General features: G+C 45.4%; 1 protein-coding gene across 3 annotated transcripts in view; it reads right to left on the minus strand.

Moving 5' to 3' along the window:
- hccsb (holocytochrome c synthase b) overlaps positions 1-8,799 on the minus strand; it is an 85,248-nt gene extending 76,449 nt beyond the window's left edge. The window contains exons 1-2 of one of the 3 annotated variants that reach the window (XM_078218818.1): positions 8,613-8,799; positions 2,432-2,576 (exon numbers count right to left, since the gene is read on the minus strand). The gene's annotated coding sequence lies outside the window, so the exon portion shown is untranslated. Of the gene's footprint in view, positions 1-2,431; positions 2,577-3,151; positions 3,322-8,612 lie in introns of those variants that run through there. The other 2 variants (XM_078218819.1, XM_078218820.1) reach the window with 2 other exon arrangements.
- Between the last annotated feature and the right edge of the window lie 4,230 nt (positions 8,800-13,029).

A 13,029-nucleotide genomic window follows, 5' to 3' on the forward strand; every position in this document is an offset into this window, starting at 1 on the left:
AAGTTCTTTAACAACATAATATCTGGTTGTGCACTGGAAGTCTTATGAACTGTCGATTGTACATTTCTGATCTCTTCCACAAAGTAAACTACTACACTCTCAGACCATGTAGCTCCAGCTGAAACTACAAAGTCTCACTAAATGAACAATTCACATCATAGGGCAATGTTAGCTCTAAATGCTTACTTAAATCTGAATGGGACGTACCGTTAATTAATGTCAATCATTATTAATCTGGTTTGGTTGAAGTTGGACAATTAGTAGAACAATTCAGGCACAGATTATAACATAATCAGGCTGATTCCAGAGATGGCGGGACTGATGTATGAGGAGAGATTGACTAGGTTAGGATTGTTTTCGCTGGAGTTCAGACGAATGAGCGGGGGTGGGGGGGATCTCATAGAGACTTATAAAATTCTAACAGGACTAGACAGGGTAGATGCATGGAGCTTGTTCCCGATGGTGGGGGAGTCCAGACCAGGGGTCACAGTCTGAGGATTCGGGATAGGCCATTTAGGATGGAGATGAGGAGACATTTCTTCACCCAAAGAGTGGTGAGCCTGTGGAATTCATTACCACAGGAAGTAGTTGATGTCAAAACATTGAATGTATCCAAGAGACGGCTGGATCTAGCACTTGGGGCGAATGGATCAAAGGCTATGGGGAAAAAGCAGGATTAGGCAATTGAGTTGGATGATCAGCCATGATCATAATGAATGGCAGAACAGGCTCGAAGGGCCAAATGGCCTCCTCCTGTTCCTATCTCTATGTTTCTATAAAGCTGGTCAAGGACATTTATCTAACAAAGACAATCATCCAAAAGAATATTCACATCACAATATAACCACCCACCAAACTGTCTAGGTATTCCCTCATAATGTGAAGCAATTGAGTACCGTACTTCAATTGTAAAGTGAACTATGATGAGTCTTCTTTTCAATTTCTATTTACTTCCAGCACATAATCCAACTTTTTTTTAAAACCACACCAGTATACTGCTGATTTTGACCAAGGGAATTGATATATTTGGATTATTCACCATAGCTCCTGTCAACATTTAACTCATGATAACGCGACAATAAATGAGCATTTGTGTGAATTCTGCCCACCGTACATCACTCTGCCTCCATTCTACCATAAAGATACTTATAATGCAATGCACACAATACTCTTTGCACTAATTGCAATTTATTTAAACATCATTATGATGTAAATACCATGCATGTATTTGAGATGGTTCCATTCCATAAACTGCCATGTAACCACCTCTGGTGTGAAGCAAACTTAGTGTTCCCAGATGAGGAACACATCTTACAAGTGGCTGCATGGTGACACAGTGGTTAGCACTGCTGCCTCACAGCGCCAGAGACCAGGTCTTGATTCCAACTTCAGGTGACTGTCTGTTTGGAGTTTGCACATTCTCCCTGTGTCTGCGTGGATTTCCTCCGGGTGCTCCAGTTTCCCCCCAGTCCAAAGATGTGCAGGTTAGGTGGATTGGCCATGCTAAATTGCCTCTTAGTGTCCAAAGTAAATGAGCGGGATCACGGGGATAGGGCGGAGGGAAGGGTGTGGGTGGAATGCTCTTTCAGAAAGTCGGCGCAGACTCAACGGGCCAAATGGCTTCTTCTCATTTTTCTAAGTTGTCTGGTATCAGTAAAAATCTAACTGCCCTATCAACTCTGATCCAAAATTGAACATTTTTTTCAATGCCATTGGACATTAGCACACAGACCAATGCACATTTATGCACAAACAGAGCTTTCATCTGCATGCAATTACATGCATGCAAACCAAGCTCTGCCTCCTATTCAGGGAATGACATGCAGGCATTATAACTTAGCATTTCAAACTCTTCAACATTCTTGTGAACAATCAGGGTCCGACTGAAAGGATCCGAGAGATCAATTGTTCTGCAGTACAAGGAATACCTTTGTGCAATGCATCTATTTCTTAAAACTCTGCCTCCAAACATCTTGCTCGCAAAATTGAAATTAATGGAGTTAAAATTACACAGCAAGATTCCATTTTGAATCCAAAACTGTTTTTTTTGGTTATCACCTACATGAATCACAGTGTACGATAAATATTTATTCGTCTCCAGTTTTCCTTCTTTAATACAATAACTTAAAACAAACTGCACCAGAAGTAAATGGAGGAGGGAAGTGGTGCCTTATATAAACTAAACAGGTCACAAAAATCCAAAGTAAATGGTGAACATTATTTGCTGATATTGGTTTGAGCAGGTCTACCAATCCTAGGGTGTAAATGGGTTTTAAATGGGTTGGGATGGGAGCAGGGGTGGGGAGGAGGCGGTGTGAGACTAAGAAAGGACAGGAAACAGAAAAAAATTATATAATTGAATCTATGCGCCAGCTTTCGTTATGCTAAAACGTAAAGGTATTATGTAATGGTAAATGTGTTAACATGTTACCTGAGTATCGATGAGTAAGAGTTGAATGATTACACCGTTGTCCTGGAGATTCAGTAAGACAAAATAATCGAGACTTCAAAAGTCGCCAGTATCTCAGCAGTCCTGGTTTCTGTATGTCTAACCAACTTTCTGTATGCAAGTCAGGCTAAATGAGAAAAGTAAGCAGGATAGACCTAGTAAGAAGAGACACGCGTAACAAACGTAATTCGCACTAGACTATCAATTTACATACTTCCACACCCCCAGTACCTGCTGACAGGGAATTAAAATGTCAGATTATATTAAATGGATCAATTTATAAACTTCAAAGAAACAAGAGCAGTGTTTGTACAGCTAACAGTAATCAGATGGAAAATGTTTAATTCTTCAGATCTCTACACATTTGAGAAGAAAATCCAAATGTGGCTCGAGAAACACAATTCCTGTTACTATTCAATATCCTTCTAGTTAAAGACACATCAACTATAGGTTACCTAGATTTCCAACAATCGAGAGACACGCCTCTTCTTTAAAAAGAGTACAACAGTAATTCTCACCCTACCAGAAATGTAGAGTGCAACTTGACAACAGAAAACTTTAAAATCTATTAAGAGTAAAGCTTTCCATCCCAGAAATCTACTTCAACTCAAAACCCCAGAAAGAAGTTCTCCTCTTAAGACATAGTGACAATCCCACACCTTTTCCTTAAAAAAAAGTTTTGTACAATGGACATAAACTCACTTGAAGTGAAGTGGAATTAAAATGTCCAAATTCAGTTCACTTACTGGAACGACGGAGTGAGAGATTCTTCCTCCATCCAACTGGCTGAATTAGAAACCTGCTTTCAGAGATCTAATACAGTTAAGTACTCTTGTCCCACTGTTTGATTGGGAATCTACCAAGCAAAGCTGCCAACCAATACAGGAACTATCTTACCGTACCAGCGTCCTCATTGAACGAGGACTTGAAAAGGCAATTTGCAGGCACAGCCAATCGCAGACTGTATGGTCATACGAGTAAGCCTCCCATTATTACTCAGATGAAATACTGATATCCTGAGCTCTGCATTAAGAACATAATGCCAAAAATGTTTAGGGGAACTGAAGTTTCTAACTTCAATAGCTGCCTATAAGTTGCCACTCTCTTTTCCTAGTTCGCATCGGATGCTGAATCAGTAAGATAAGCAGCCTGGCTCGAGTAATTTCTAATTATACAGTTGTGGAGATGATGCATTATGCCATACAAGAAAACTCAAGTAATTTTAACAACAGTGTCTTTGCTTTCAGAGAATGTACTTGCCAACTGAAAAAAGGTATGTAAACACAGCACTGATTTTTTTATCCATGTGCCAGATTTATTGCAGCTTCATGTCTCTGGTGAACAAACTAGCTGGAATCAAGAAAGTGCCACAGAAGGAATCTCAGCCAAAATTGTACTCTAACTCTATAGTCCACCAGGTCAAGAGGGCTTAGCCTGCAGGAGCTGTACTTAAACGTGCAACTGATGACAGTATTCATTATGAATAACTTCATACATAGTTCGCTGCATCACACACTAAAATATTCCACCACAAGCAAATTGGATGGCCTTCGCACAAGCTCATTTCCCTACCTAACAGCACAGCAGTTCTACATACACGACAGAACTGCAGCAGTTCAAGGCAACTCATCTCCACCCTGTCAAGGGCAATGTTTGCCTTGCCCTGTGATGCTCACATTCCATGACCATTTTTTAAAATCCCAAAAACAATAGAATTGTATGGTAAAGGGGCACAGTGCCCAAAATTTTACAAATGATACCAGAAGTTTGGTGCTAATCGCAGGCAAGCCAGTACAAATGAAGCAATTAAAGAATTCAAACCATTCTGAAGTCAACTAAACTAAAAGAAAAACTCCACTTTCCATATGTTGATATTCATAAAGAACATCTGTATTTTTCAGAGTGTTTACATCAACTCATTAGCCCACTTTCCCAAACAGACAAAAAGATACAAGCATTGGCTGGGGGAGGGGAGAGGGGAGGGGGGAGAGGGGGGGGTGGAAATCCAAATGTCTGAGGTCACATACCAACCAACTCAAGAATAGCTTCTTCCCCACTGCCATCAGTCTTTTGAATGGACTTACCTTAAGTTGATCTTTCTCTACATTCTAGCTATGACTGTAACACTACATTCTGCACCCTTTCCTTTTCTATGAATGGCATAGCAGGCAAGAAGCAATACTTTTCACTGTATCGCAATACATGTGACAATAATAAATCAAATCAATTCTCTCTCTTAATAAGAACATAAGAGATAGGAGCAGGAGTAGGCCATTTGGCCCCTCGAGCCTGCTCCGCCATTCAATAAGATCACGGCTGATCTTTTTGTGGACTTAGCTCCATAACCATCAATTCCTTTACTGTTCAAAATATATCTTTGCCTTAAAAACATTCAACTGCTTCACTGGGCAGGGAATTCCACAGATTCACAATCCTCTGAGTGAAGAAGTTCCTCCTCAACTCAGTCCTAAATCTGCTCCCCCTTATTTTGAGGCTCTGCCCCCTAGTTCTAGTTTCACCTGTCAGTGGAAACAACCTCCCTGCTTCTATTTTATCTATTCCCTTCTTAATTTGATATGCTTCTATAAGATCCCCCCCTCATTCTTATAAATTCCACTGAGTACAGTCCCAGTCTCTCCACATAAGCCAACCCTCTCAACTCCAGAATCAACCTAGTGAATCTCTACTGCACCCCCTCCTGTGCCAGTATATCCTTTCTCAAGTAAGGAGGCCAAAACTGTGCACAGTACTCCAGATGTGGCCTCACCTTATACATCTGCAACATAACCTCCCTATTTTTAAACTCATCCCTCTAGCAATGAAGGCCAAAATTCCATTGGCCTTCTTAATTACCTGCTGCGCCTGCAAAACAACTATTTGTGATTCATGCACAAGGACACCCAGGTCCCTCTGCACAGCAGCGTGCTGCAAATTTTTAATATTTAAATAATAATCCATTTTGCTGTTATTCCTATCAAATTGGATGCCTCACATATTTCCCTCCCATCTACAGTACAATTCTCTGCCCACAATCTGGGTTTGATTTTTGCTTCATGCCAACTCCCATTGCCTTCCTATCAAAAAAGAGAAAACTGGTTGGGTCTGTTCTCATCCTTCCTGGTTAATTACTAAATACAGAACACCTCCCAAAACAAAAAAAAAAATCACAGTGTTAGTCCCTGAATTCCCAAAGTGTTCCATCCACCTCTCCAGATAACTGGGGGTAGCAGGAATTTAGTTTTTGTCCCCCCCACAGTGGTTAGCACTGCTGCCTCAGTGCCAGGAACCTGGTTTGGCTCACTGTCTGTGCGGAGTCTGCATGTTCTCCCCGTGTTTGTGGGGGTTCCAAAAGATGCGCTGGTTAGGTGCACTGGCCGTGCTAAATTCTCCCTCAGTGTACCTGAACAGGCGCTGGAGTGTGGCAACTACGGGATTTTCACAGTAACTTCATTGCAGTGTTAATGTAAGCTTACTGGTGACACTAATAAACAAACTTTAAAAATAAACTTGAAAATTCTCTGTCCGCAACCTGGGTTTGATTTTTGTTTCATGCTGACTTCCCTTCCCCACTCCCCCTTTGCCTTCCCATTAAAGAAAGAGAGAATAAAAGCAAATTACTGCGGATGCTGGCATGTGACAGCAAAAGAGAAAATGCTGGAAAATCTCAGCAGGTCTGACAGCATCTGCAAGGAGAGAAAAGAGCTGACATTTCGAGCCCAGATGGCCCTTTGTCAAAAAAAGAGAGAAAACAGGTTGGATCTGTTCTCATCCTTCCTGGTTAATGATTAAACAAAGAGCAGCTCACAAAACAAAAAAAAAATCACAAGTGGGGTTAAGTGTTCATCCGTAAATTGCCAAAGTGTTTCATCCACCTCTCCAGAACAGCTGGGGGGCGGGGCGGGGGAAAACAGGGATTTACTTTATTTATGTATTATTTGTGTCACAAGTAGGCTTACATTAACACTGCAATGAAGTTACTGTGAAAATCCCCTACAGTCACAGTCCGGTGCCTGTTCGGGTACACCGAGGGAAAATTCTTCCGGCAAGCACTCTCCCTTCCAAAGCCCCTGCCCCGGTGGGAGAATGCTGCTGAAATTCGGAGAGAATGATAGTCATTCGGACCAGGGGATGGGGAAAAGTCTTGGAGTAGAAGCGAATCCTCGCCCAACCGGGAGTGAAATTCACACTCCCCCCTATTGTGGAGTAAGTTGTATTGGCGTTTGTTGGGTCCATTCATTAGTTTGAAGGGACAGCACGGGTACGAGTTTTAGAATGGTTTTCATTTATTAAAAAGAACTCAATGAACTTGACAGAAGCACAAACTTGGAGATTGGTTTCTAATCTAAGAACTGAACTGGACTTGAACTGAACATTCGAAAACCAAAATATATTTCAATCCTTATCTCGTTATTAGAAGTGTTTTTCGCATGCTATCTCCATCTAGAAAAACAACCCTTGCAGTTGCTGTTGTTTGCCTCCATTGTGTACCCTTCAGAATGCAGTCAATTTCTCGCCATGCCCTCCCATTCCACAGTCAAGTTAGCGACAATTGTCCAGCTCAGCAGAGTTGGGTAACCCCTACAGTTTAGCATTTAAATATAACTGTGCATCAGTAGATGTATCTTAAAATTAAGTCTTTGCACAGATTGAGGCAAACAGGGCTATACATCCACAGGATCCCTCGGCGTTGAAGTTTGTATCCAACCATGGAAGGAGATTTTGGGACAAATATTGGAGGACTATGGGAAGGGAGGAAGGAAAGATATGGAGAAGGAATTCCAGAGCTTGGGGGCCCAGGCAGCTGAAGGTCTGGTCACCAACAGTGGTGCAGTTAGTGTGGAGGATGTGTGCGAGCCAGGGGTAGTCTCGGCTTCTTCAGGGAGTCAGTGATCCCCCTTCCTTCAGGGCAGAGCAAGACCGAGCTCAGGAACTCGTATCTCCCTCTCTGTGCATGGTGGGATGGCACGGTGGCACAGTGGGTTAGCACTGCTGCCCCATAGTGCCAGGGAGCCGGATTCGATTCCCAGCTTAGCTCATTGTCAGTGTGGAGTCTGCACGTTCTCCCCGTGTCTGCGTGGGTTTCCTCCGGGTGCTCCGGTTTCCTCCCACAGTCTGGAAGGCTTGCTGGTTAGGTTGCATTGTCACAGAGTCACAGAATCCCGACAGTGCAGGAGGAGGCCATTCAGCCCATTGAATCTGCACCGGCCACAATCCCACCCAGGCCCTAGCCCCATACAGTTTACCCTAGCTAGTCCCCCTGATACTAAGGGGCAATTTAAAGCCTGGCCAATCCACCTAACCAGCACATCTTTGGAGTGTAGGAGGAAACCGGAGCACCCGGAGGAAACCCACGCAGACACGGGGAGAATGTACACAGACAGTGACCCAAGCCGGGAATCGAACCCGGCTCCCTGGCACTATGGGGCAGCAGAGCTAACCACCCTGCCGCCTTTTTGTACACCCCCACCCCCACATAGCATTTTCAGAGATAGATATCCCCCTTTCACCCCCGCCTACCCTCAGATTAGGTGAAGCAGGGAAGGTTATGGAAACTAGAGGGCTGAGTTGAATTGCTCCCTCCAGCAGTGGTTTGATGGCCTGATGAGAAGTGGGGGGGGGTACTGTCTGCCTCAGGTGGGCCCCAGGTGTGTGTTTACCTGGAGAAAGAGGCTTAGGCATGTCTCTGGCGCCGGGAGCTTTGTGAAGCGGGGGGGGGATAAAGAGAGTGGAAAGCCGGCTCACCGCCAGCCCATCCACACCGGGGGGGAGGGAGGGGGTATTACTCGATGAAAGGGAGCGCCGCCGGGAAGGAGGGCGGTGAGTGGAGCCGCCAGCCTCAGTCCGAGGCCTGGGCCGCCCTCACCGGGGCCCGGCCTGGGGGCCCCCGTCGCCCCGGCAACGGCGGCCACACCCGCTGATTATCATCGCCGTTATCCTGCCAGGTTCCCTTCCCCATCCCCGCCAGCAGCAGCAGCAGGAGAATCCTCCCAGCTGCCTTCCCTGCTCCTAAACCCTCCAAATCCCGGCAACTTGGATTTCCTCCCAATCTGCCCTCCTTCACCTGGATACACAGAAAGGTACTTTCCATATTTATTTCCTTTCAAATTAAACCACAATTCTTCAGAAACACTTCCCTGATGAACAACGTTTTCTCATTTCTTACCATGTGTCTTGCAGGCTGAGTCTCTCTCTCTTTCTCTTTTCTCTCTCTCCCTCTTAATATAGTTTTTCTTTTCACCACCAGGGTCAATGTCTTTCCTTCAAACTACAAGTCACATCAAACAAGTCCTTTCTGGTCTGAATGTGGGCTTTTCACCACACACAAACTGCTTTGAGCCTCCTCTCATCAACTAACTCCACTTCTTTTAATTCTTCCCTCAAAACAGGACTTTATTTACTGGAGAAGGCTGTGTGTGGAATGGGTGGAGATTTTAAAAGCCTGCAGCATAGTGACCCATCAAGTCAGTCAACTGTAGTTTTCCACATCATTCACCAGTATCAGTGAATTATTCTGATGAAGTTTGACTTGTCTTTCAGCTTTTTTTAAAAAAAATGTGGTTTTGTGTGTTGTTTTAAATTTTATTGGAGAAATCTTTTAAAATGCAAGTAAAACTGTTTCTTATTGAACTCTTTGGACTCTTAAAAAAGCACAAATGTGTGTGTTCCCTGAGGGATGGTCACTGATGGAAAGGATTTAGATTTACTTAAAGTATTTAACTGCCTTCAAAGGAATTTGACCAAGTTGAAACAAGTTGAACATATGAATTAGGAGTAGGTCACTCAGTTCCTCAAACCTGCTCCGCTATTCAATAAGATAATGGCTGATCTGATTATAATCTCAACTTCATTTCCTGCCTGCCTCCAACAACCTTTCATTAGCTTGCCCATCAGGAATTTATCGAACTCCATTTTAAAAACATTCAAAGACTCTGCCTTTTGAGGAAGAGAGCTCCAAAAAATCATGACCCTCAAAAAAATTCTCCTCAGCTCTATCTGAAATGGGTGACCCCTTATTTTTAAACAGTGACCCTTAGTTCTAGATTTTCCCCCAAGAGGAAACATCCTTTCCACACCCATGTTGTCAAGACCCCTCAGGATCTTATATGCTCCCATTAAGTCACCTCTTACTCTTCTAAACTCCATGGATACAAGCCAAGCCTGTGCAACTTTTCCTCACAAGACAATTTGCCCCTTCCAGGTCTTCGTCTAGTAAACCTTATGTGGACTGCTTCCAATGCATTTACTTTCTACTTTAAATAAGGCGATCAATACTGTACAGTACTCCAGATGTGATTGCTAGTGAATAAAAAACTAACCTCCCAATCTTTCCTCATAAGACAACCTGCCCGTTCCTGGCATTAGTCTAGTAAACCTTCTCTGAATTGTTTCTAATGTATTTACATCTTTCCTTAAATAAGGAGACCAATACTGTACACAATACTCCAGAGGTGGTCTCATTAATGCCCTGTACAACTGAAGCATAACCTCATCTACCCTGCTAATCCCCCTGACACTAAGGGTCATTTAGCATAGCCAATCTACCTAACCTGCACATCTTTGGACTGTGGGAGGAAACCCTCGCAGACACGGGGAAAACGTGCAAAGTCCACACAGTCACCCGAGGCCGGAATTGAACCCGGGTCCCTGGAGCTGTGAGATAGCAGTGCTAACCACTGTGCCACCCAATTGTTTTGATTTAAACTTTCAGATGGTGAAATAAAGGATTATGATTGGATTAAGACAGAAGTGAAAATGAAGAGACCTTTTAAAACAAATTATTTTTCAAAATGACAGTGTGGGACAATTTAGCATGGCCAATCTATCTAATGGTTTGGCCATGCTAAATTGTCCCTTACTGTCAGGGGAACTAGCAGGGTAAATATGTGTGGTTATGGGGATAGGGCCTGAGTGGGATTGTTGTCGGTGCATGCTTGATGGGCCAAATGGCTTCCTTCTGCACTGTAGGGATTCTATGAAAATGTGGTATTTTTGTACCATAATGGAGAAATTTGGCATTCCACAAATATAAAGTAAGCTACTCTGGGCCAGTGAGAGTGGATGCGCGATAAATCACACGGGAGGCTAGATTGTACCTGGGAAATAAAGGCTTTTATTACCAACAATAACGGAGCCACTATATACAATATACAATCCCAGACTAAAGGGTCACCTGACAGAACAGTGGCCTTTATACATCTCCAGGAAGGCGGAGCCAACTGGAGTGTACCATAGGACAATATTAACAGGTAGAACAGCCCAACCCTAACCCCAACAGTAACATATCTACAAACCCATAGTGCTGGCCAACCATGGCTCAGCACTCCTGGTGGTAACCAACAATGGTTCACCACATTCACCCCTCCTTTAAAAAACAAAGGCCGGCGGGGCACAAAAAAAACAGAACAACTGTTCATCTCTCTATAAGTTCAGTCGTTTTGGGGGACCGCACCGTCTCTGCGACCTCCTCAACACCGGTGATGACGCCGGTTCAGGCAATCGCGGTGACCTTCTCTCCAAGGCGGTGTCCAGTAACTCCTCCAGTTCCTCACGGGCCGGTAGAGGTGGTGACAATCTGCTGGACTCGAGCACGCCTCGAGGTGGCGACAATCTCCTGGACTCAGGCAAGCTGTACACGGGAGTAAGAGGATTAAGTGGTGGTCCCGATACTGCCCGCGCCATGTCAGGAGAAGAGATAATGGTCAGGGGTTCCCTAACTGGGGGTGTGGGAGCAACTGGGGTTTCCAAGCCCCCTGCAGGCGCCAGATCTCGAATCGAGACCGTGTCCTCTCGCCCGTCAGGATATGCCACATAGGCATATTGAGGGTTGGCGTGGAGGAGATGGACCTGTTCAACCAAAGGGTCGGACTTGCAGGTCCTAACATGCCGCCGCAGGAGGACAGGTCCTGAGTACGTCAACCAAGACGGTAATGAGGTCCCAGAGGAAGACTTCCGAGGGAATGAAAACATTCTCTCATGAGGAGTAGCGTTGGTTGCCGTACACAGGAGTGAGCGGATGGAGTGGAGCGCATCAGGGAGTACCTCTTGCCAACGGGAGACTGGAAGACCTTTAGACCTCAACGCCAGTAAGACAGCCTTCCAGACTGTAGCATTCTCTCGTTCAACCTGTCCGTTACCCCTAGGGTGTAGCTCGTGGTTCTGCTAGAGGCAATCCCATTTGAAAGCAGGTATTGCCTCAAGTCGTCGCTCATGAACGATGAGCCCCTATCGCTGTGGATATAACAGGGGTAACCGAACAGGGTGAAAAGATCCCGTAATGCTTTGATAACCGTGGCAGCGGTCATATCAGAACAGGGAATGACAAAAGGGAATCGTGAGTACTCGTCAATCACATTGAGGAAGTACACGTTCCGATCTGTCGAGGGAAGGGGGCCCTTGAAGTCCACACTCAGTCTTTCAAAAGGGCGAGTGGCCTTAATGAGGTGTGCCCTGTCAGGTCGGTAGAAGTGCGGTTTGCATTCCGCGCATACCTGGCAGCTTCTGGTTATGGACCTGACATCCTCCACCGAGTAGGGTAGATTCCGGGCCTTTATAAAATGGAAGAGCCGAGTGACCCCTGGATGGCAGAGGTCATTGTGGAGAGCCTGTAATCGATTCTCCTGCACACTAGCACATGTTCCACGCGACAGGGCGTCCGAGGGCTCGTTGAGCTTCCCTGGACGGTACATGATATCATAATTGTAGGTGGAGAGTTCAAGTCTCCACCTCAAGATTTTATCATTCTTGATCTTACCCCATAACGTGTTGTTGAACATGAACGCCACGGACCGCTGGTCCGTGAGCAGAGTGAACCGTTTTCCCGCCAAGTAATGGCGCCAATGCCGAACGGCCTCCACAATGGCCTGGGCCTCTTTTTCCACCGCAGAATGCCGAATTTCAGGGCCTTGGAGGGTACGAGAGAAAAAGGCGCCGGGCCTGCCCGCCTGGTTAAGTGTGGCAGCCAGGGCGAAATCAGATGCATCACTCTCCACCTGGAAGGGGATGAACTCGTCAATAGCATGCATCGTGGCTTTCGCGATGTCGGCTTTTATTCCTGCAAAGGCTAAGTGAGCCTCTGTTGTTAGGGGAAAGGAGGTAGACTTGATGAGCGGACGGGCTTTGTCCGCGTAATTGGGAACCCACTGTGCATAGTATGAGAAGAAGCCTAAGCATCTTCTCAGTGCTTTGGTGCTAGTGGGCAGGGGAAGTTCGAGGAGGGGACGCATACGGTCTGGATCAGGGCCAAGGACCCCGTTTTCCACCACGTATCCGAGGATAGCTAGGCGGCGCTTGCGAAATACACACTTTTCCCTGTTGTAGGTCAGATTCAGGCGAGATGCAGTGCGTAAGAATCTAAGAAGGTTGGCATCGTGGTCCTGCTGGTCATGGCCGCAGATGGTGACGTTATCCAGGTACGGGAAGGTAGCCCGCAGCCCGTTCTGGTCCACCATTCGGTCCATAGCACGCTGGAAGACCGAGACCCCGTTCGTGACACCAAAGGGAACCCTTAAAAAGTGGTACAGATGACCATCCGCCTCAAAGGCCGTGTATTTTCGGTCCTCTGGGCGAATGGGGAGCTGGTG

Source organism: Mustelus asterias, chromosome 8, assembly GCF_964213995.1.
Source record: "Mustelus asterias chromosome 8, sMusAst1.hap1.1, whole genome shotgun sequence".
Classification (NCBI taxonomy): domain Eukaryota; kingdom Metazoa; phylum Chordata; class Chondrichthyes; order Carcharhiniformes; family Triakidae; genus Mustelus; species Mustelus asterias.